Source organism: Mobula hypostoma, chromosome 6 (genome assembly GCF_963921235.1).
Source record: "Mobula hypostoma chromosome 6, sMobHyp1.1, whole genome shotgun sequence".
Taxonomy (NCBI): domain Eukaryota; kingdom Metazoa; phylum Chordata; class Chondrichthyes; order Myliobatiformes; family Myliobatidae; genus Mobula; species Mobula hypostoma.
Window position 1 is genome coordinate 25,522,501 of NC_086102.1, and position 25,428 is coordinate 25,547,928.

Below are 25,428 nucleotides of genomic sequence, written 5' to 3' on the forward strand. Positions count from 1 at the left end.
TTGAGATTTGTTTGCTTAACAGGCAGCCACAAAGCAAGAAACCTGAAAAGACACAATTAAAAAAAAAGACTAACACCTGACGTGCAGAGAAAGGGAGAAAGTAATCATGCAGACAATAGAAGTGAGCAACAACATTCCGAACCAAAATGAGTCCTTAGATCCAAACCGCAGAGAAGGCCTATGCCTCGGGATCAGTCTATCATATTAGTGAGTGCAGAGCACAGCAGTCTCCATAGCCTCAGCACCATAGAGAGAGGAGTGAACATTGTGGGAGAGCAAGCAAAATCAGCTTTCACTGAGTAACCTGAAACCAGAAAAACATATAACATGAAGCGCAGAGTCCTCTAAAAACAAGTCCAATCAAAAACCATGCTAATAAAACCTTTCCCAAGACCCAAGGCTCCAGCAGCAGCAACCAAGAAGGAGAGGGAGACTGGTCAAACGCAGCCAGATGGAGACTCTGAACACCCACTCGCCATCTCATCCTCGTCGACTACAACCTCGCTGGATGATTTAATCGGCGAGTTAGTTGAAAATTGGAGCCAATCATGGGTTTGCATTCTGCCGTTAGGTACACTCTGCTCTCAACCACACCAAATTCCCTTGGAGACAGAAAAAGCACCAGATAGCTCAGTTACGGTTCCAAAAACAAAATTTAAATTCCGGGCTCCAGTTGCACTCAGATTAGTAGTAAAAGTATATTTAAAAGAAGAAAAAGATGTAGCAGTTTTGCGAACTGTCTGTAGGACATCACTATTGGTCACTGATCTTGCAAGACTTACTAGATCGTGGAATGGTTCCATAGTACTGAAAAATTGCAAATGTCACTCTACTCTTTATGAAGGGAGGAAGGCAGAGAAGGGAAACTGTCAGTCAGTCAGCCTGACTTTAGTGGTTGGGCAGATGTTGGAGCCCATTATTAAGGATGAGGTTTCGGGGTACTTGGAGACACATGATAAAATAGGCCAAAGTCAACATGGTTTCCTTCAGGCGAAATCTTTCCTGACAAATCTGTTGGAATTCTTAGAGGAATCAGACAGGACAGACAAAGGAGAGTCAGTGGATATTGTTTGCTTAGATTTTATGAAGACTTTTGGCAAGGTGCTACACATAAGGCAGCTAAAGAAGGTAAAAGTTCATGGTTCTATAGGAAAGATACCAGCATGGATAGAAGCAACACAGACAAAATACTGGAGGAACTCAGCAGGCCAGGCAGCATCTATGGAAAAAAAGTACAGTCGACGTTTCAGCCAAAGACCCTTTGGCAGTACATAACATCTGCAGATTTCCTCGTGTTTGTAGCATGGATAAAAGATTGGCTGACTGACAGAAAGCAAAGAGTGGAAAAAATAGAGGGCCTTTTTTGTTTGGCTCCTGGTGACTAGTGGTCTTCAGCAAGGGTTGGTATTGGGACTGTTTTTTTCAAATTACATGCCAATGATTTGGATAATGGAATTGACGGCTTCGTGGCCAAGATTTTAGATGATATGAAGATAGGTGGCAGGTGGTGTTGAGGAAGCATGGAGTCCGCAGAGGGACTTAAACAGATTGGGAGAATGGGAAGATGGAATCTAGTAAAGGGAAATATATGTTTGTGCCCTTTGGCAGAAGGAATAAAGGTGTACATGACTTTCTAAAAAGGAAGAAAATTCATAATTCAGAGGTGCAACAGGACTTGGGATTCCTTGTGCAGGATTCCCTAAAGGTTAACTGCAGGTTGAGTCCATAACACCATGAGACATAGGAGCAGAATTACCATGAGACCTCCTCCTTAATAATCGACTCCAACATCTCCCAACCTCTGAGGTCAGACTAACTAGCCTATAGTTTCCTTTCTTCTGCTTTTCTCCTTCTTCAAGAGTGTAGTGACATTTGCAACTTTCCAGTCTTCCAGAACCATTCCAGAATCTAGCGATTCTTGAAAGATCATTACTAATACCTCCACAATCACTTCAGCCATCTCTTTCAGAATCCTGGATTGTGTACCATCTGGTCCAGGTGACTTATCTACTTTTTGTCCTTTCAGTTTTCCAAGAACCTTCTCCTTAGTAATGGTAACTTCACACAATCCACACCCTGACACCTGGAACTTTCATCATTCTGCTAGTGTCTTCAACAGTGAAGAGTGATGTTTAGGGACTACAGCCAATTTCTCCCAAGGTCAGGATTTACAATTTAGCCAGTAATGGATTCATAATTATTTGAAAGAATTTAATACTTTTTATAATTTCAGGTCGTAGAAATAGTGCAAAGCAAACTGAGAGACACCACTTTTAATATCACAGTCATTGGCTTTCAAGTGTGATGGTCAAATTCCTTCCTTTCATGAGTAATGAATCACACGCACCTGCTGGCAACTTGCAGAGTGTTTTCAGTGATGCCTTGAAAGCCATTAATAACCAAAGCTCTGTCACTTTAACAAGTAGGCAGATATCAAGAATATCATGGTTTGGAACACACACAAAATGCTGGAGGAACTCAGCAGATCAGGCAACATCTATCCATTTCCATAAGACCATAAAACCATAAGACATAGGAGCAGAATTAAGCCCTCTGGCCCATTGAGTCTTCTTCACCATTCAAGCATGGTTGATCCTTTTTTTTCTCCCTCCTCAACTCTAGTTCCCGGCCTTCTCCCCGTAACCTTTGATGCCATATCCAATCAAGAACCTATCAATCTCTGCCTTAAATACACCCAATGACCTGGCCTCCACAGCTGCATGTGGCAACAAATTCCACAAATTCACCACCCTTTGGCTAAAGAAATTTCTCCGCATTTCTGTTTTGAAAGGCGCCCCTCTATCCTGAGGCTGTGCCCTCTTGTTCTAGAGTCTCCCACCAGGGGAAATATCCTTTCCACATTTACTCTGTCTAGGCCTTTCAATATTTGAAAGGTTTCAATGAGATCCCCTCTCATTCTTCTGAATTCCAGTGAGTACAGACCCAGAGCCATCAAACGTTCCTCGTATGATAAACCTTTCATTCCTGGAATCATCCTTGTGAACCTCCTCTGGATCCTCTCCAATCCCAGCACATCTTTTCTAAGATGAGGGGCCCAAAACTGTTCACAATACTCAAGGTGAGGCCTCACCAGTGCCTTATAAAGTCTCAGCATCACATCTTTGCTCTTGTATTCTAGGCCTCTTGAAATGCATGCTAACATGCCATTTGCCTTCCTCACCACCGACTCGGCCTGCAAGTTAACCTTTAGGGTGTTCTGCACAAGGAATCCCAAGTCCCTTTGCTTCTCAGATTGTTTGATTTTCTCAGTTTAGAAAATAGTCCGCACATTTACTTCTGCTACCAAAGTGCATGACCATACATTTTTCAACATTGTATTTCATTTGCCACTTTCTTGCTGATTTTCCTAATCTAAGTCCTTTTGCATCTTACCTAGTTCCTCAACACTACCTGCCTCTCCACCAATCTTCATATCATCTGCAAACTTGGCAACAAAGCCGTCTATTTCATCATCTAAATCATTTATATACAGCATAAAAAGAAGTGTCCCAACAGCAGCCCCTGTGGAACACCACAAGTCACTGACAGCCAACCAGAAAAGGATCCTTTTATTCCCACTCTCTGCCTCCTACCAATCAGCCAATGCTCTGACCATGTTAGTAACTTTCCTGTAATATCATGTGCTCTTAACTTGGTAAGCAGCCTCATGTGTGGCACCTTGTCAAAGGCCTTCTGAAAGTCCAAATATACAACATCCACTGCATCCCTTCTATCTATCCTACATGTAATCTCCTCAAAGGATTCCAAAAGGTTCATCAGGCAGGATTTTCCCTGAAGGAAACTTTGTACTATCTTGCCCTGTGTAACCAAGTACTCCGTTTCCACAGACACAGCCTGACCTGCTGAGTTCCCCCAGCAATTTTTATGTGTTGCTCTGGGTTTTCAGCATCCATAGAACCTCTTGTGTTTATCATGGTTTGCATGTCTATGGAACAAACAAGTTTCCTGACAAGCAATAACAAATCTGAAACTTCATTTCTGAAGGAATACTGAGGAACTCACTTGTACACTGCATGATCTCATATTAGAACAACAGCTTCAGCATCAATTTCTGAGAGATAAAAATTGGCCAAGATTCTGAGAACTCCTATGCTCTTCTTCAATGGAAATTTAGGTCTGCCCCAATACATAGAAAGAACTTTGATCACATATAGGAACTAGAAGACACTATCTCTGATATATCAATGTGCATTTGCATTGAATTATCAACTTTGAATCAATACAGGTGAAATATTTAAGAGGAACATAAGGGGAACTTCTTCGTTCAGAGGGTGGTGACAGTGTGGAATGACCTGCCAGAGGAAGTGGTGAGTTCATTTTCAGCATTTAAGAGATGTTTGTAGAGGTACATGGATGTGATATGCTCCAGGTGCAAGTCAATGGGACGAGGTTGAATTATAGTTTGCATGGACTAGACACGAAGGGCCTGTTCCTGAGCTGTTGTGCTCTGTGACTCTATGACTCTATACAAAGCCTTAAATTACAAAGCACACATTCACAGGGCCAAGTGAGATTCATTATACTTGTTTTAATTCAATATTAGGTCAGCATGTGTTGGCGTGTGGCCAAGTCGTTAAGGCGTTTGTCTAGTTTTCTGAAGGTCGCTAGTATGAGCCTTGGCTGAGGTAGCGTGTTGTGTCTTTGAGCAAGGCACTTAACCGCACATTGCTCTGTGATGACACTGGTGCAAAAGCTGTATGGGTCCTAATGCCCTTCTCTTGGACAACATCGGTGGCGTGGAGAGGGGAGACTTGCAGCATGGGCAACTGCCAGTCTTCCATACAACCTTGCCCAGGCCTGCGCCCTGGAAACCTTCCAAGGCACAAATCCATGGTCTCACGAGACTAACGGATGCCTATATTAAAAAAAAGGCCAGCAGAGAGAATCTGCCACTGATTCAGAGGGTTCACTGATACAAATTCCTAAAATGGTGTTCCTGTGTGGTTCTGTTGCAGGTGCTACCTTTCAGATGGACCATAAGATAAGACCCAGTTTTTTCAGGTGAATGTCAAGTTGCCCTACTTTGCATAGTGTGCAGGTAATATCAATATTGTCTTGGTCAATAAGTATCCTTCAAGTACCACTTCACCTGGTCATTATCAAGTTGCTGTTTGAGGGAGCTTGCAACTTGGCTGTCATGGTTCCAGGGTTACAACAGCAAAAACACTTCAAGTTGAGTACAGCAATAAGAGATTACAGTTAAGATAATTGGAAGTGTGGTTAATAGTGAGGGAGCATGTTGAAAACAGCAAGAAGACGAGAGAGGGAATCATTGGAGGGATGCTACAGGTGAGGATACGTAGACATGTTGGGTTGCATTGCTTCCTCTACAGCATGAGAGAAGGATTGGGAATATGAGATATAAATAGAGTCATGGAGCATTCCAACAGAGAAACAGAGCTTCAGCCCGTCTAATCCATGCTGAACTACTCTTCTGCCTAGACCCTTTGACCTGCACCTGCACCATACCCTCTATACCCCTCACTGTTCACTATCTGCCAGACTGAGGAAGTCCTATTTATTCCTGCTTTCTTTCCTGTTATCAAGTTTTCAATCCATGCCAGTATATTGCATCAATCCCTTCTGCTTTAATTTTGTACATTAACTTCTTATGGGGGACTTTGCCAGAGACCTTCTGAAATTCCAAATACATCACATCTACAGGCTCTCCCTTATATATTGCATCAAATACATCTTCAAGAAAACTAGTTGGTTTGTCAAACATGACATTACTTTCATAAATCTATAGATCAGGGGAGGAATGTGCCATCCTTATCTGGCATCCCTATTTATAAGACCATTAGACATAGAAGTAGAATTAGGCCATCCAGCTCATCGCATTGGCTCCGCCATTCCATCGTGGCTGATTTATTATCTCACTCAACCCCATTCTTCTGCCTTCATGGCCTATAACCTCCACTTGAACCAATGAACTTCTAAGTTCAAAGTTCAAAGTAAATTTATTATCAAAGTAAATATATGTCACCATATACAACCCTGAGATTCATTTTCTTGTGGGCATATTCAAAAAATTCCATAATAGAATAATAACCATAATAAAATCAGTGAAAGACCACACCAAACTTTCAATTACCTGTCAACTTTCACTTTAAATATACTCATTGACTTGGATTTCACAACTGTCTGTTGCAATTAATTCCACAGATTCACTACCTTCTGGCTAAAGAAATTCCTTCTCATCTCTGTTCTAAATGGATGTCCCTCTATTCTTCTGATATAGTTCCACCTACTGTAGAAAACATCCTCTCCATATCCACTCTATCTAGGCTTTTCAATATTCGATAGGTTTCAGTGAGATCCCCCCCCCCACTCATTTTTCTAAACTCCAGTGAGTACGGAGCCTCATATGTTAACCCTTTCTTTCCTGGAATGCAGCTGGGCACAGCCTACATGGGCAGAGAAGTAGCCAATGGAATATAGTGTACACGGTCTTGGAATTTAGTGGATTGAATAAAGGAATCATCTATTTTCTAACTGGGGAGAAAATTCAAAAATCAGAGCTGCAGAGGGACTTGGGAGTCTTTGTGCAGGATTAGCAAAATGTTACCTTGCAAAGTGAGTCAGTGGTAAGGAAGGCAAAAGCAATGTTAATATTTATTTCAAGAGGATGAGAATATAAAAGCAAAGAAATAATGCAGAGGCTTTATGGGGTATTGGTCAGATCACACTCAGAGTACTGTGAGAAGTTATGAGCCCCTTATCAAAGAAACAATCTGCTGGCATTAGAGACAGTGCAGAGGAGGTTCAGGAGAATGATTCTGGCAATGAAAGGGTTAACATATGAGGAACTCTAGGGCTATACTTGCTGGGGTTTAGAAGAATAAGGAGGGATTGCATTGTAACCAATTGAATATTAAAAGGTCTAAATAGAGTGAATGTGGGGAGGATTTTTCCTGTAGCAGCTGGGTCTATGACCAGAGGGCACAGTTTCAGAATAGAAAGACATCCATTTAGAACAGTGAAGAAGAGGAATTTATTGAGCCAAGGGTCGTGAATCCATGGAAGTCATTGTGTCAGATGGCTGTGGAAACTAAGTTTTTGAGTATATTTAAAGTGGAGGTTGGTTAATTAGTAAGGACATCAAATGTTTTGCAGAGAAGACAAGAAAATAGATTTCAGAGAGAAAATAAATCAGTCATGATGGAGCAGACTCAATGGGCCAAGTGGCCTAATTCTACTCCAACGTCTTATGGTCTTGCGTTTAATATTTTCTGAATAGAAGTCTTGAGGAAAAAATGAAGAGCAACGTGTAAAGTTATAAGCAGCCCAAACAGGATGAATAGGAATGAACCATTTTCAATTTCGGACAGGTCAAAGCAAAACAGACTTAATTAAATTGGTAGCGAGATTCGGCACAGGTGAAGAAAAATCTACTTATCCAAGGAAAGGCGAGTATCTGAAACACACTGCTTGTAAGGAAGTTGAGGACAAGTCCTTAGCATCCCGAACAAAATCACAGGACAACACACACAAGATGCTGGAGGAACTCAGCAGGCCAGGCAGCATCTAAGGAAAGAGTACAGTCGATGTTGCGGGCCAAAACCCTTCGGCAGGACTGGAGATAAAAAGCTGAGGAGTAGGTTTAAAAGGTGGGGAGAGGGGAGAGAGAACCGCAGGTGATGGGTGAAACCTGGAGGGGACGGATGAAGTAAAGAGCTAGGAAGTTGATTGGTGAAAGAGATACAGGGCGAAAGAGAAGGGTGAGTCTGATAGAAGAGGATAGGCCATGGAAGAAAGAAAAGGGGGGAGGAGCACCAGAGGGAGGCGATGGGCAGGTAAGGAGATAAGGTGAGAGAGGAAAAAGGGAATGGGGAATGGTGAAGGAGAGGGGGGCATTACCGGAAGTTTCAGAAATTGATGTTCATGCCATCAGGTTGGAGGCTACCCAGACGGAATATAAGGTGTTGTTCCTCCAACCTGAGTGTGGTCTCATCACGACAGTGGAGGAGGCCAATGATAGACATATCGGAATGGGAATCGGAAGTGGAATTAAAATGGCCACTGGGAGATCCCGCTTTTTCTGGTGAATGGTGCTTAGCGAAGTGGTCTCCCAATCTATGTTGGGTCGCTCCGATATACAGGACGCCACACCAGGAACACAGGGCTCAGTATATGACCCCAACAGACTCACAGGTGAAATGTTGCCTCATCTGGAAAGACTGTTTGGGGCCCTGCATGGTAGTGAGGGAGGAAGTGTAGGAGCAGGTGTATCACTTGTTCCACTGGCCAGGAGGGAGATCAGTGGGGAGGAACGAATGGACAAGGGAGTCGCATAGGGAGCGATCCCTGCAGAAAGCAGAAAGTGGGGGGAGGGAAAGATGTGCTTGCTGGTGGGTTCCTGTTGGAGATGGTGGAAGTTGCGAAGAATTATGTGCTGGACGCAGAGACTGGTGACGTGGTAGGTGAGGACAAGAGGAACCCTATCCCTGGTAGGGTGGTAGGAGGATGGAGTGAGAGCAGACATGCTTGAAGTGGAAGAAATGCAGTTGAGGGCAGCATTGATGGTGGAGGAAGGGAAGCCCCTTTCTTTGAAGGAGGAGGACATCCTCATTCTGAAATAAAGAGCCTTATCCTGGGAGCAGATGCAGCGGAGACAAAGGAATTGAGAGAATGGGATGGCATTTTTACTAGTAACAGGGTGAGAGGAGATATAGTCCAGGTAGCTTTGAGAGTCTGTAGGTTTGTAATAGATATCGGTGGATAAGCTGTCTCCAGAGAGAGAGAGAGAGAGAGATAAATCGAGAAAGGAGAGGGAGGTATTAGAAATGGACTGGGTAAATTTGAGGGCAGGGTGGAAGTTGGGGGCAAAGTGGATGAAGTCGACGAGTTCAGCATGGGTGCAGGAAAGCAAAACAGGACAGCACATTTATGGATTCACAGGGGCGTAGAACACTGCAGCACAGAAACAGGCACTTTCACCTATCTATTCCATGCCAAAATATTATTCTGTCTAGTCCTATCAGCCTGTACTTGAACTACAGGCTTCCACATCCCTCCTGTTCATGAACATATATCAAACTTCTCTCGTGTTGAAATTGAACCCTCATCCACCTCGTCCGCAGGCAGCTCATTCTGCATTCTCGTCGGCTGCCATTGGAACTGGTGGATGCAGGTTCAATTTCATGTGATTCTGGCCAGAGGCTTCCTGAAGTGAATAGGACCTGTGCAATTATGCATCAAATGTACACCAGATGAGGTCTCGTGTGGTAGAATGCTTCTTCTGGGACTCCTTTAAGATTTGCCCCACATTTAAACTTCTATTAGTGCAAGAGGTTGCTGCTAAGCATTTTAATATTCAGCCTCTGATCTTGCTGAACCTGGCAGAAATCATGGTTTATTCGACAGACTGTAACAGGAATGGGGTGGAAGCCACAGATGGCACCCACCTGTACAGTATCCACCAATCATCTCAGTGTATTGTGGTAGGGAATCTAAGACCATAAGATATAGGAGCAGAATTAGGCCATTCAGTGCCAGCACATCGTTCCTTAGATAATGGGCCCAAAACTGCTGACAATACTCTGTGCAGTCTGACCAATGCCTTTTAAAAGCCTCAACATTACATTTTGATTTTATATTCCAGTCTTCTTAAAATGAATGCTAACATTGCATTTACCTTTCCTACTACCAATTTATCCTGCAAGATAACCTTTAGGGAATCCTGCATGAGGAGTCCCAAATCCCCTTGCATTCTGATATCTAGATGTGCTCTCTATCTAGAAAATATGTCTTTATTCCTGCGCCCAAAGTGCATAACTATATACTTCCCTACATTATATTCTATCTGCCAGTTCTTTGCCCATTCTCTTAAGTTGTCCTTCTACAGACTCCCTGCTTCCCCAACACTACCCGCCCACTACCTATCTTTGTATCATCCACAACTTTGGCCATAAAACCAATCCCTGCACTTCCTGTCTACAAATGAACAAAAACAGACTGAACTAGTTGTTCAGGCCTCAGGTTAAAGTAGTAGATCCATCCCAGTGGAGTAATCAAGACCTGATGTGCAGGATGAGCTACCTAAAGTTTATGTACTCCTTACTTACATATGCTGAAGCTGTCGTTTAAGTACTAGACTTTGGGTAAAATAAACTCATTATCTTGTTCCAGGTTGTCCCAGTCATACAGTGTTCCAATAGAGCAGATCCAACCCGAGAACAGTGGATTCAGAGTGGCTTCCATTGCCTTGGGAGTTCCCCTTGGTTTGGCTCTACTGGTTATCCTGACAATAGCAACTGCAGCACTATATAAAAAGAGGCATTCTGGGACATATTACTCAAGTTCAGCAGAGTCACCCTGCAATTTACAGGTCACTGATATATAGTTTGGCAATAAAACACAAAGTAGGCATTTACTAGTCATTAAAACTCTTCATATTGAGGTTGATAGATCCTTGATTAGCCAGGGCATGAAGGGATATGGGGAGAAGGCAGGAGGCTGAGGCTGAGAGGAAAATTGGACCAGCCATGATGAAATGGCGGAGGAGACTCAATGGGCCAAACGGCCTAATCTTCTCCTATACCTTATGTGAACCAGTTCTTTAAAAATGCTATATTTACATATTCATTGGAATAAGAAAATAACTGCTTTGAAGAAACACAAAGTAGATGCTAGGAGCAAATAGTTTTAAGAAACAGAATTTTTTTTTGGCTTCTAGAATCTGTTTTCTGATTCAATAAAACCAACACTGAAATTGTCCCTCAATCCCACTACCCATAACTTATTCTCTAGTCAATCAGTGTACAGAAACTATGGATCTGGTCACGAATGTACTCAAAGCCTGCAAGTCCACAGGCCCGCGTACAGAATTTCAGACCTTCACATCCTTCTGAAGAAATTTATTAGCATGTCTTCCCTTAATGGTCAATCAGTTATTTTTAATTTTCTGTTTTCTTATTTCCTGCTTGCTCTGTGAATAAGAAGCTATATTGAGAAATATGTATATTACTGAATAATGGGATAATTCCAAATTGGTTGCTTAAGAGAAGTACAGGTCAAATAATGGATCCATAACATCCAATGTTCATCCCAATAAAGTTAATATGTTGAACCCCAGTAACCAAGTTAGGTCAGTAATCTAGTTAGGTCTTTATTTCACTGGAGAATAGGAGAGTCAAGAGAGATTTGATAAAAGTATACAAAACTAGACTAGGTAAATCAAGCATGCTTGAGTGAGACTAAAACTGGGCTTCATAGGTTAAGCAAGAAAGATGTAATATTTAAGGGGAATCTTCACTCTGAGGGTGGTGAAGGTGTAGAATAAGTTGCCAGCAGAAGTAGTGGATGTGGGGTCAATTGCATTTAAGAGAGATTTGGATGTGAAGGCCTTTATCGGTCTGAGTTGACCATCAATATTGTGCCCGAGACGTCTAAATATGCAAGCCTGGGCAGTACGATATGGGGAGCAAGTTGTTGCCCATGTAGCATGCTGTCCCCTCTCCATGCATCTGATGAACCCAAAGGAATGGCAGAGACAGTTTTGTACTAGCTGTGTCACAGGAGTTGCCAGTCAGCATTGAACTCAGTGCAGATTGCCTTAGGGACTTCAGCTCCGGATTTTTCCCTCAGGGTTTACTCCTGAAGCCTTCCCCATGAGTGGGTATAGCCACAAGGCAGCAGAGGTTTGAGATCAGAGTTTTCCTTCTTCTAGGTGAGCTGCCAAGTACGGCTGAGGAGCCCCATCTGCCCAGAGCAACTGATTTTAAGGCACCAGCAACCCACCTTTGCCCCTTCTGTCAGTAGAAATGATTCTGCTGGGCTTAGTAGCTAAGGCCAGGAGCTGGACTTGGTTGTCAGAGGCTACTTGAGGGAGGATTTAAGAAGTGGCGAGAGCTTGTCTCCATTATCACCCCTGTCTGTAACAACCTTAAGGAACCTAAGCAATGTACGTGGTTAGAAGGGTTATAGGGCTGGGCGGAATAATAGTTTGGCATGAACCAGATGGGATGAAGGGTCCCTTTTCAGTGCTATAGTGTTCTATAAACCATTAGTTCAATGTATTATTTACAAAGACCACATCTGATGAATTGATTCTCTTAAACATCCACACCACCCCACCCCTTCAACCACTTTCTATTAATTTTTGAAGCTAAGCATTTAAAACAAGCCCAAGTGGTTTTGTGCAAGAGTTCATAGGAAAGATTAGGATTACTTTTACAGTTCAACTTTCATATGAATGCAAGGCTTTGCAATACTTGATGAATAATGCTGAGACACTTACTGTTCATGTCACTTTAAGACAGAATGTACTCAACAGGTAGCTGAGTGGTAAGAGTGACTGACATTTATCTTTCACCTTGTTGGAAAGCCATTGATGTAAATTTAATCTGAGCTCTATACAGTACATACTGAACAAAGATGCACAGCAGATGAGGTCTTTTCCACTGGAAAGGTATTCATAAAAACCATATATATGTAGCGGAAATGCAAAGAGAACATGGTTTTCTTTACATTCATGGGGTGTCAACTATAGATTCATGACAAAGCATCTGTGGTGACATCCATGTTAATGCATTAGCACAGGAAGGCTAATAAGTTTTGGGCTGACCCGGGGGTGGGGGGAGGTGGAGGGAAGTGTTTTTCACCAATTTGATGATGTTTGTCTCGGTATGTGCCCCTGGAAATAGTTCAAAGGTCATGAAGTCTTTTGTTATGCAGCTGCTCAGAATGAATCTCAACAAGATACCTCACAGCCTTTTCCAAAGCTTGTCAGTGAACACATATTCCACAAAAAACTGGCAGATTTACCCATCCTCATTGCTGCCACCTTGAGTGGCAGCATTGAGAGTGAGACTCCGGCTGTACATGCAGGATTTGCCAGCGTGTGCTAAATTATTAAAACAGAACAAACTTGCCTTTCAAGTTAAAAACAACGGAACTGGCAGAAATCAACACGACCTAGCTTTCACTTATACAGCAAGCCAATTTTATTTTGGCATTTGACATTTGAGATCTGCTCCCATTGTAAATATGTAATTCTGTAGAATCACTTGTCCACACCCAAAATATAAAACTACATTCTGTCATTATAAATAGAACAATTATATTCAATTGTCTGGTGTTCTTAAAGTGTATAATTCTATGAGGAGGAATCCCTTTAGTCGGAATTTTGTGGCGTTTATTGCCATGGATGGCTGTGGAGGTCAGGTCATTGGATAAAGAGGAGGTTGATAGTTTCTTGATTTGTAAGGACGTCAAAGGTTATAGGGAAAAGGCAGGAGAATGGGTTTGAGAAGGATAATATTAGCCATGATGGAGTGACAGAGCATGTGCAATGGGCCGAATGGACTAAGTGTGCTCCTTTGTCTTTTGGCCTTATATAAACTGAATGTACCCTGCGTTCAGACATATTCTTCCAGGATGCCTGCCTGTTGTGCTGAAGACCTTTTGTATTCAGAGCTGTAGTCTCAATGTAGTTCATTTCCTGTCACAAAACAATGATGATTTATGTTCGGATGAAGCAAGTATGGAGGCAGAGTTTGGATAAGGCTGCACAGTTACAAAGTATGTCTGTATTTGATCACGCTTTGCAGGCAATTTATCGTACATTTCAAATCAAACACTTGCTCCTCAAGAATTTGGAAAATGGAGTGAGGCACTCACTGAAAGATGGTATTTAACTTATTTGTTCACATAATGTGGACATCAATAGCAATGTTGGTATTTATAGATGCCCCTAAATTGAGGAGGCAGGTAAGGATCATACAAACCAATGATGTGGAGTCACATGTAGGCTAAACTGGGTAGGGTAGGGGCAGTAGGTTTACTTTGTTGAAGCACATGATTTAACCAAATGGGATTCAAAATTCAAAGTAAATATATTATCAGAGTACATAGGTGTAACCATATACAATACTAAAATTCATTTTCTTGCAGGCATTCACAGTGGATACAAAGAAAAACAAAAGAATCAATGAAAAACTAAACATGAAGATGGACAAACAACTAATGCGTGAACAATGACAGACTGTGCAAATAGAAAAAGAAGAATGAAATAACAGTGAGAACATGAGTTGTAGAGTCCATGGGTTATGGAAGCATTTCAGTGTTGAGGTGAGTGAAGTTAACACTCCTGGTTCAGGAGACGTGGTTGAGTGGTAATAACTGTTCTTGAAACTGGTAGCGTGGGACGTGTGGCTCCTGTAGCTCGTTCCCAATGGCAGCAGTGAGAGCAGAGCATGGCCTTGATGGTAGAGGTCCTTGTGATGGATGGGTACAACAACCTACTAGCAGTCACAGTGACAACTGCTGAAGATACTTAAATTCCAGATTTATTTAATTAATTTGAACAGAAATCTCCATGGTGGGATTGAACTCCTGACTCAGGATCAGTCGTCTGATATTCAAGTGTTGGTCTAGTAATCATTGAAGTACTTACTGGCACCATATTCCTAACTAGGAAATTGTTAAACTGGTTTATTATTGTCATATAGCAAGGTACAGTGAAAAGCCTCCTTATATATATATCCGCAAACAACAGGAATTCTGCAGATGCTGGAAATTCAAGCAACATACATCAAAGTTGCTGGTGAACGCAGCAGGCCAAGCAGCATCTATAGGAAGAGGCGCAGTTGACGTTTCAGGCCGAGACCCTTCGTCAGGACTACCTGACGAAGGGTCTCGGCCTGAAACGTCGACTGCGCCTCTTCCTATAGATGCTGCTTGGCCTGCTGCGTTCACCAGCAACTTTGATGTATGTTGCTTGTATATATATCATCTAGTTTATTAAGGACCATAAGACCATATGATATAGGAGTGGAAGGCCATTCAGCCCATTGAGTTTGCTCCGCCATTCAATCACGGGCTGATCCAATTCTTCCAGTCATCCCCACTCCCCTGCCTTCACACCATACCCTTTGATGTCCTGGCTAATCAAGAACCTATCTATCTCTGCCTGTTGTCAGAGAGAGAGGCACATTTCCATTTACAGCAGCAAAATCTCAGTCCACTAATTTCCTATATATTGTGCCAAATTTCCTCGATGCAGCCTGTAAATTGCACCCACCTCCTGCGGGATCCCCCACGGACTCATTCACATTTTGTTAGCATATGGCTCCCAAAATTATTGAGGCCTCATGGCCGTGCCCCGTTTCAGAAGGTGATACCCAGCATAGCTGGGTAACACAAACTGAGGTCCAGCTCCGAGATTGCGTTGATTCTCTTCTGAAAGATCACACTCTCTCTCCTTGTCTCACAAAGTCTCTGAAGAACAGAAGCATTTGGAAACAGTGAAAGTGCATCTGAGGTTTCTTAATGGGCAGCACAATGGCTTAACTGGTAGAGATGACTCACAATGCCAAAGCCTGGAACTTGGAGGCTAGATGCCCAGAGGCCTGTCCTCAGATAGAGGACTGTCCGTGTGTGTAAATAGGTAGAAGGAAGGAAAGGGGCTTCTTTACTGTTGTTGCCTTGTTTACTGTTGTGTCATGTGTTGTTCTGCCGAGCATTGTGGACATACTATTTTGGCGCTGGAGTGCGTAGCGACACTTGCGGGCTTCCCCCGGCACATTCTTAGGTGTGTTGGTTGTAAATGCAGATGCCATATTTCACTGTATGTTTCCATGTACAGGTGATAAGTAAATCTGAATCAATGCCAGAGATTGGGCTCAGTCCAGCAATAAATAAATTCCATCCAATAGATTAATAGATATGGATATCTAAAACAGCAGTTATATTACTTCTCAGTTTGTCTTGAAAATTCCAGGAACACTGGTCACAGGGAATTGAGTAATTATATCTATAGACAATAGACCGAATAGAAAACATGTCTCTGCTCACACTCCCTCCAATGATCACTGTCTGGCTTTGGGGCAATTTATCTGATTATAGCCTCCTAACTACTTGGTCTTTATTTGATAAATGTACCAGGCTTTCTGCTGAAGTCCTGATGAAGGGTCTGGGTCCGAAATATCGACTGTTCACTCTTTTCCACAGATGCTGCCTAATCTGCTGAGTTCCACCAGCTTTTTGGGTGTGTTGCTTTGAATGTCCAGCATATCCAGATTTTCTCGTGCCTGTAACAGGAGATTATGTGAAGGGGCCAAGTCACAGAGTAATATAGTACAGAGACACGCCCTTCAGTCCTAATGGCTCATGATTCAGATTCTCAACACAGCAATCCTCCCTGCTAGTCTCTGTTGCCTGTGTTCAGCTCGTAACCCTGTAATGGTGTATCTGAATGCCTCTTAAATGTTGCAATTGTACCCACCTCGACCACTTCCTCTGGCAAATTGTTTTGTTAATTATAATTTATGGTAACGTATAATATATTTCATTGTACTGCTGCTGCAAAACAACAAATTTCATGACATATGTTATTGATAATAAACCTAATTCTAAATAATAAGCAAGTTTAGTATGCAAGGTAACATCGACAAAGTTTCTACTTGCTTTACTCTGGTACTGTTCGGCTAGCGGAGCTGTCCAATAGACAACGTGTGCTACATAAGCCTGGAGCAAGTTCCGTCCCTTTTAGGAAAGGTGATGGAAATGCTGCAGCCTAAATCAACTCAGATCAAATCAAATCAAATCAAATCAACTAAATCAATTCTATAATACTTCTGATGTTGTGTGATTCCACAGCAGTGAAGCAAACAGGAGGAAGTTAATATGCCCCATATTTATCCTGATTTGTGTACACAAAGGGGTAAATAGAACAATTTGATATAAAAATACTTTTATCAGCAAAGGCAAGATAGAGCAATCTGGCATAGTGCCAAACTTTTCTAGACTAAATAGATTTCTCTTGAAACCACAACATACTTTTAAGTGATCTACAAGTTCAGAGATCATTAAACAATCTGTTACTGCCATCTAAATCTAGTCTTTATGTGCATGTTATTACCCCTGCGAGAACAGACACCATGGCATCTGCTAATAGAACTTCTGAGCATCACAGTATTATTAGGTAAAAGTGACCAAATTCAATAACCTCTGTAAACAGACCATGAGATTATGATGTAATATTAACCCACCCCTTATACAATGGAATGTGTGCAACATGCCAATTTTGGGTCATCTATTCATTTGTAGAAATCCAGTCAGTAGTAATGATGTTATGAAATAAGAATAAACGAACAAAAATGGAAGTAGAATTAGGCTATCCAGTCCCTCATGCTGACCTGGCCAATGAACAAGATTATGGTTGATGTTTTGGCCTCATCATCACTTTCCTACCCTATCTCTATATCTTTTCACTTCCTGAGTAACATCCACAAAATGCTGGAGGAATTCAGCAGGTCAGGCTGCATCAAAGGAGAGGAATAAACATTCAGTGTTTTGGGCTGAGACCCTTCATCAGGATTTCCAGCATGAGCAGAATCTCTTGTGGTCCTTTCATTTTCTTGAGTCTAATTGGATCTTGGAGAAGGATCTCCCCCTGGTTATACTGTAGGATATTGGCCTCCTTTTGTGAGATCATTACACCAACTCTCACTTTTCTTATTCCCACTTCTCACAGTCGGTCTGCATACCTCCTGCTCATTCTCCCAGTCACTGAATATTCCAAGGACTGATGCACACTTGGCTTGGAACCACCTGGTTCCAGCAGAACCCCAAAGTCAGCATGGAAGTCAACAGCTTCCACACCACTCCCTGCATACTTCAGCAACTCATACTGATTCCAGCTATCACAAAGCTCTGCAGGAATTCAGTTTCAAGAGCAGGACATTAACAAACAAGTCAGAAGCAAGAAGTGATATTGGTTGGGAGCCTTTCTTGATGCTTGATGCATACACAGCAAGGGTTACAAAAGGAGTGCTGGTCAGCTTACTGGCACGTAACTATGCACCCCCACAAGCTGTCACTGTCTGCCTATCGCAGAGAAACTTTTTGTCCTTTAAGACAGCGGTTCCCAACCACCGGGCCGCAGAGCATGCGCTACCGGGCTGCGAGGAAACGATATGATTTGGCGATAGGAGTCAGCTGCACCTTTCCTCATTCCCTGTCACGCACTGTTGAGCCATTACGCACGCGAGGTCATTACCCGCGTGTCATCCATGTCAGCGCGGGAAGGAGATCAACTGCTCGAGCTTGCCAATGACGGCGGGCTGAAAAGTATGTTTGACATAACATCTCTGCCGGTATTCTGGATCAAAGTCAAGGCTCAATATCCTGAGATAGCCACGGAAGCACCAAAAACGTTGCTTCCATTTCCAACATATCTCTGCGATGAATGTAACGAAAACTAAATTGTGGAATAGACTGGACATAAGGAACCCCATTCAAGTATCGCTGTCTCCCATCACCCCTCGATGGGACCGTCTTATTGCAGGAAAACAAGCCCAGGGCTCCCACTGATTCAGCGATATTGGTGCATTGCAATGATTTTATATGTTCATACGGGGAAAACATGCGCTGTGTTTAATATCCAAACGTTACTTAAAATGTTATGATGCTATTGACTTATTTAACCATATAACAATTACAGCACAGAAACAGGCCATCTCTGCCCTTCAGTCCGTGCCAAACACTACTCTCACCTCGTCCCACCAACCTGCACTCAGCACATACCCACTCCATTACTTTCCTGTCCATATACCTATCCAATTTAACTTTAAATGATAGCATCGAACCTGCCTATACCACCTCTACTGGAAGTTCATTCAACACTTACTTCAGGCTCCCCGTCCTCCCCTGATAATTGACTTATCGCTATATTCATGCGAGGAAAATATGCGCTGTGTGCTTAATATTAAATTCGTTAGATAAACTCTTTTAGAAACGAAATTGAGTGTATTAGCCACTTATCACCCATATTCTGGTCGTGATTTACACCCCCCTCCGAACAGAATCGCCAAAAACGATTTGTAGAAAAATAATCGGCACGTGCACGCATGTGCAAGTCACACATGCGCACTGGTGCCCACGCAAGGCTTCATGGTCATTGTAGTCTCTCTCTGGGTAAACGCAACGTTTTGACTGCTACACTTGTCCGTTGGCAACCATCCTGCCCCCGCCCCCCCCCACCCGCCGTCGGCCGGTCCGCAAGAATATTGTCAACGTGAAACCGGTCCGCAGTGCAAAAAAGGTTGGGGACCCCTGCTTTAAGAACATTTGTTGTTCCCAAAATCTGGATTCTACTGGGTTAAAGATGTTAGTTTTTATCTTTATATCAATGAGTAATGGTTCCTGACTGTATCTTTTGACTACCAGGAGAAATGATCTTAACAGTATTCATTTTGTTAAGCTTTCTGCTCAACCACGCACCTACATTTATAAATAAATGTACAAGCGTTGCTCAGTATTCTTATCCATATTGAAGAAATGTTGGTTTAACCATGCGCATACCTGCACATACAAGAGATCCTGCAGGTGCTGGAAATCTGGAATAATATGTACAAAATTCTGGAGGAACTCAGCAGGTCAGGCTGCAACTATGGAAACGAATAACCACTTAACATAAACGGCGACTGTTTATTACTCTCCATAGATGCTGGCTGACCTGCTGAGTTCTTCCAGCATTTCGTATGTGTTACATGCCTGTCCATGTTTCTACGATTCTGTATTTTAGCTCCTAAACTCGATATTCCCAACCATTTTACAAAAGCAATACCTTATCAGATTCATAAAAATACTGGATGAACTGCATTCCAGGAATTTTGACACATTGTTTTCCTGAGCACTGAGAGTAGCACACTATTCATTAAAATAAAAAGTAGGTTTGCAAAGCAATGACCCAGTGGCATTGCAGCAAAAATTAGTATATCAAATATTTGTAAGCTGAGAAAGAATAATACTTTATCATTTGTTATTTCTCTCCCAATTATTAGAAATGTAGGTAGTGTAATATCGGCTAGCATGTCTTTAAAAACTGAAGCAATCATTTATTCCTTATCTTTATGATACATTTCTGATAGAAAGCCTACCTGCTTCTATAAAAGCTTCAAGAAGCTGTTGATTCTTGCAAACGAAGCCACTGTAAGAAATATTCCATTAATCAACATAAGGTAGTATTTTCTTGTTGGTTTAAATCAGGGGTCCCCAACCTTTTTTGCACTGCGGACCGGTTTCATGTTGACAATATTTTTGCGGACCGGCCGACGGTGGGGGGGGGTGGGGGGGGCAGGGGGGGATGGTTGCCAACGGACAAGAGTAGCAGTCAAAATGTCGCGTTTACCCGGAGAAAGACTACAATGACCATGAAGCCTTGCATGGGCACCACTGCGCATGTGTGACTTGCACATGCGTGCACGTGCCGATTATTTTTCTACAAATCGTTTTTGGCGATTCTGTTCGGGGGGGTGGGTGTAAATCACGACTGGAATATGGGTGATAAGTGGCTAATACACTCAATTTCGTTTCTAAAAGGGATTATCTAACGAATTTAATATTAAGCACACAGCGCATATTTTCTTCGCATGAATATAGCGATAAGTCAATTATCAGCGGAGGACAGGGGAGCTTGAAGTAAGTGTTGAACGAACTTCCAGTAGAAGTGGTATAGGCAGATTCGATATTATCATTTAAAGTTAAATTGGATTGGTATATGGACAGGAAAGTAATGGAGGGTTATGGGCTGAGTGCAGGTTGGTGGGACGAGGTGAGAGTAGCGTTCGGCACGGACTGAAGGGCAGAGATGGCCTGTTTCTGTGCTGTAATTGTTATATGGTTATATAAGTCAATAGCATCATAACATTTTAAGTAACGTTTGGATATTAAACACAGCACATATTTTCCCCGTATGAACATATAAGATCATTGCAACGCACCAATATCGCTGAATCAGTGGGAGCCCTGGGCTTGTTTTCCTGCAATGAGACGGTCCCATCGAGGGGTGATGGGAGACAGCGATACTCGAATGGGGTTCCTTATGTCCAGTCTATTCCACAATTTAGTTTTCGTTACATTCATCGCAGAGATATGTTGGAAATGGAAGCAACGTTTCGGTGCTTCCGTGGCTATCTCAGGATATTGAGCCTTGACTTTGATCCAGAATGCCGGCAGAGATGTTATGTCAAACATACTTTTCAGCCCACCGACATTTGCAAGCTTGAGCAGTTGATCTCCTTCCCGCCCTGACATGGATGACGCCCACGTAATGACCTCGCGTGCGTAATGGCTCAACAGTGCATGACAGGGAATGAGGAAAGGTGCAGCTGACTCCTATCGCCAAATCATATCGTTTCCTCGTGGCCCGGTAGCGCATGCTCTGAGGCCCGGTGGTTGGGGACCGCTGGTTTAAATTATTTGCTGTCCACCTGTGTTTTGCAGAGAAATGCTGAGCCAAGAACGAGTCCTAATTATCTGAACCTCTATTGGTATGGGTCATACCATATAAGACTGGATTAAGCTATCGGAATAAAGTGAAGTCTGATTCTGGTTAGAGGTGATACAGGAAGACATTGTCCCCAGAACACGTGGTCTGGCTGGTGGCTTCTAGTGATAAAAACGTGGCTGGGTGCAATAGTTCATTTTATTTTTAGAGTATTATGTAATGTGACTACAAACCAAAGGAATAAAAAGCAAAGTGCTGGTGATAATGTGGAAAGTTCATCGACTTGAAACATTAACTCGGTTTCTTTCTGAAAGAGACCCCTGTTCTCTCATTTTTCCTGCATCTGAGAAGTTTCCCTAACTTTTCTCTGAAGAACAAAAATAATGGGTGAAATTTGTCTCTGCTTGCTAATACTAAATGTGTATTGCTGACGTGTACTATATTCCTGACGTTCACTTCCATTGACTTCCATTAAGTGCTCTACAATGAGCTGATTAGACACAGAGAATGTCACTTATACGCTGGCATATGGTGGGAAGTTTCAGGTTGGCTCAAGGACCAAATGTAGGAGCCCATGTTTCTCAGTGGAGGTACTGGCATGGTCCATTGACCTATCCTGTACATAGAGTGAGGAGTTGTCCACAGTGTCTCCTGCAGCAGCTGTAGCTGCTCTCTACAGTCTCATTATGTGCCCCATTTCCTCCTGTTGATGTGGCATGATCCTCTGCAAGATGGTCATGACCAAGCACCCTCTTTCTCCTTGAAAGTTCTGTCAAATATCCATCAAGATAATGTAGTACACATCTTTCAGTTTCAATCCTCAGAGGATCCCTACTGTCAAGAAGCTTTGACAAAATCCCCAGAAAGTCTCTGCAGTGTTTTAAAACTGCTCTTCAAAGCTCCAGTAACATATGAACATAAAAAAGATATGTTTAAGTAACACTTGAAATTCTCTTCAGTGACATATTTAATCCCAGTCAGCTGGTTGCTCTTAGGAGAGGATATCAGGTCAAGGGCTACCCATCATAATTTTGTGAGCCTCCTTAAGACCCCCCACTTTTTTATGTCAAAAATGCATTTTATTGATAAAAAATAAAATGTACTTAATGCAGAATATTTATGTCAACACTTTAATCTCAAATCATGGTATTTCACTGACCTCTTTTCCATTTTTTGTTTGCGTAGTAATGGGATGAGCAGTTAAGGAACAGCAACCACAACTCCTTAAGTTCCAGGATAGCAATAGATAAGGATTAGTATAGATCTTGCCAGAGAGTAAGAAATTGGACCAGGGCAAATTACAAGTGCAGCAGGCAGGATCTAGGGAGAATTTATTGGGAACAGCTATTTTTAGGCAAGTTCACATCTCACATGTGGAGGGTATTTCAAGAACAACTACACAGAGTAGACGGGAGGCATGTTCCAGTAAGAAGGAAGGACAAGGATGGCAAGGTAAGAGAATCCTGGATGTTGAGAGAAGTGATGAATTTAGTTGAGAAGAAAAAGGTAAAGTATGTAAAGCTTAGGAAGTTAGAATCAAGAAGAGCCTTGGAGGATCACAAAGAAGCCAAAAAAGAACTGAAGAAGGGAATTAAGAAAGCCAGGAGGGCCATGAAAAGTCCCTGGTGAGAGGGATTTAAGAGAATCCCAAGGGATTCAATACATACATCGGGAGCAAGAGGATAACGAGGGTAGGACTACTCAAGGATACAGAGGAGAACATTTGTTTGGACGTGAAGGATGTGGGTGAGATCCTTAATGATAACTTTACATCGGTATTAACTAACAAGAAGAATGTGGAGGACAGAGAGATCAGTGCTGAGAGTATTAATATGCTCTAGGACATTTTAAAGTAAAGGAGCGGATAGTGTTGTGTCTCTTAAAGAGCTTTAAAGTGGATAGGTCCCTAGGGCCTGATGGGATATGCCACATGTAATTGACAGAGGAAGTGAAGATATTGCTGGGGCCTTGTCCAATATCTTTGTGTCCTCCCCAGCCATAGGTGAGGTCCTGGGGAACTGGTGAACAGCTAACGTTGTTCCATTATTCAAAAAGGGAATCAGGCATATTCCTGGAAACCATAGACCAGTGAATCTCACATTTTTTTTTATATTTTTATTTTTATTGAAGGAATGACACAATACAGAATATATAATGGACTACATTTTCCTCCATTTTGCTTTAGTATTGTACCCCCAAAACAAACCTCCCCCCACCCGCCCTCCCCGAACATATCATGGCAGCTAATATATTTACAACACAACAATTCACAAATACAAGTACGGACATTTCACAACCATACCCCCACACTACTTCAAGACGACGGCTCACACACATCTGCAACATGTCAGATGATCCAAAATATACTCATATTTACAATTCATCAACCACCCTGTGAGGTAAATTATAAGCGTGTTAAATGGGAGGCAACTTCCCAAGTACAAATGTCCTCAACTAGTAGGTAATTCCTTAAGACTCCCAAAATATGATAAGAAAGGTCCCCATTTCGAATAGAACTTTTTCACAGACCCCCTCAAAGTGAATTTAATCTTTTCTAATTTCAGAAAAAACATTACATCTTCTAACCAAGCAGCAGCTGTTGGGGGAGTGGCAGATTTCCAAACCAGCAAAATTCTCCTACAGGCCAATAGCGATGTAAATGCAATGATATCCGACTGGCTTGCATTTAAACCCAAATCATCATCTGCCACACCAAATACAGCTATAAGCCGGCAAGGTCTCAGTGTCACTCCCAAAACCTCACTGATAATTTTAAAAACCAGTGCCCAATAGTCATCAAGCCGAGGGCATGACCAAAATGCATGTACTAAACCAGCCGGAGAGCAGGAACACCTGTCACAGCCAGCGTCTGTCCCAGGGTATATGTCTGCAAGTCTGGCTTTACTTAAATGTACCCTGTGTAAAACTTTAAATTGTATGAGCCCATGGGGATGAGAAATGAACCCTATTCAATACTTTTGCCCAATATTTCTCCGCCAAATCCATACCGAGGTCATCCTCCCACCTACTCTTAGTTTTGTTTAGATCTTGAACTCCCAAAGACATCAGCTGAGAGTATAGTTCAGAGATCAGCCCTTTATTGTTAAAGCTAAGAGTGAGTTTTTCCTATAACGTTGCAGGTGGTAGAACAGGAAAAGAGGGAAATTTTTCCTTGACAAAGTGGCGAATCTGCAGGTATTTAAAAAAATGATTATGCGGAAGGCCATACTTACCGTGCAGGTTATCAAAACTATCAAATATGTTATCAGTATACAAATCCTTAATGCGCATAAGACCGTTCAAACCCCATTGTCTGAAAGCTGAATCGAATGTGGAGGGAGGAAATAAGTGGTTTTTATGAATGGGGCCCAAAACTGAAGCTGATATGAACTTATAGTGGCAGCGAAACTGATTAAAAATTTTGAGGGTGGAGAGCACGACCGGGTTAGATGTGAATTGAGAGGATTTCAATGGTAAGGAAGAATACACCAAAGCTGGGAGAGACGAGGAGTGGCAAGACCGTGACTCAAGCAGGCTCCAGATTATATCTGGCCGGTGGAGCCAAAATAATGTGTTTTGAATGTTCGATGCCCAGTAATAATGAATAAAGCTGGGAAGACCCGTTCCACCTACGTCACGACCTCTTTGGAGAGTGTGCTTATTAACCCTTGGGACCTTATTTTCCCAAATAAAGGAGGTTATAGCTTGGTCGACTGATTTAAAAAATAACTTAGATAAGAAAACTGGCAAACACTGAAACAAATAAAGAAATCCAGGAAGTATAGTCATTTTCACTGACTGAATTCTCCCAGCTATAGTAAGGGGTAAACTGCGCCATCTCTCGAAATCAGCCTTCATTTGGCTAACCTGAGGCCTGTAGTTAGCTTCAAACAGAGATGTAAAAGAGTGAGTAATATGTATTCCTAGGTATACAAAACCACCTTGAGATAAAGGAAAGGGCAAAGATTCCTGTCGGATCTGTAGGGCCAAGTTATTAATGGGAAAGCATTTGCTTTTTTGGAAGTTCAGTTTATAGCCAGAGAAGGCTCCAAATTGACCTAATAATGACACAATAGCAGGATTACTACCTTCGGGGTTGCCAACTTAAAGTAAGAGGTCATCTGCATATAGGGAAATACGGTGTTCCATGTCCTGTTTTCTAACACCTTGAA

At 42.3% G+C, this 25,428-nt stretch overlaps 1 long non-coding RNA gene across 1 annotated transcript in view; it reads right to left on the reverse strand.

Annotated features, from left to right (window-relative positions):
* Positions 1-211: 211 nt before the first annotated feature.
* Positions 212-25,428, reverse strand: part of LOC134347478 (uncharacterized) — a 97,060-nt gene continuing 71,843 nt past the window's right edge. The window contains exon 3 of the long non-coding RNA XR_010018169.1: positions 212-304. This is a non-coding gene — a long non-coding RNA (uncharacterized LOC134347478). The remainder of the gene's footprint in view (positions 305-25,428) is intronic.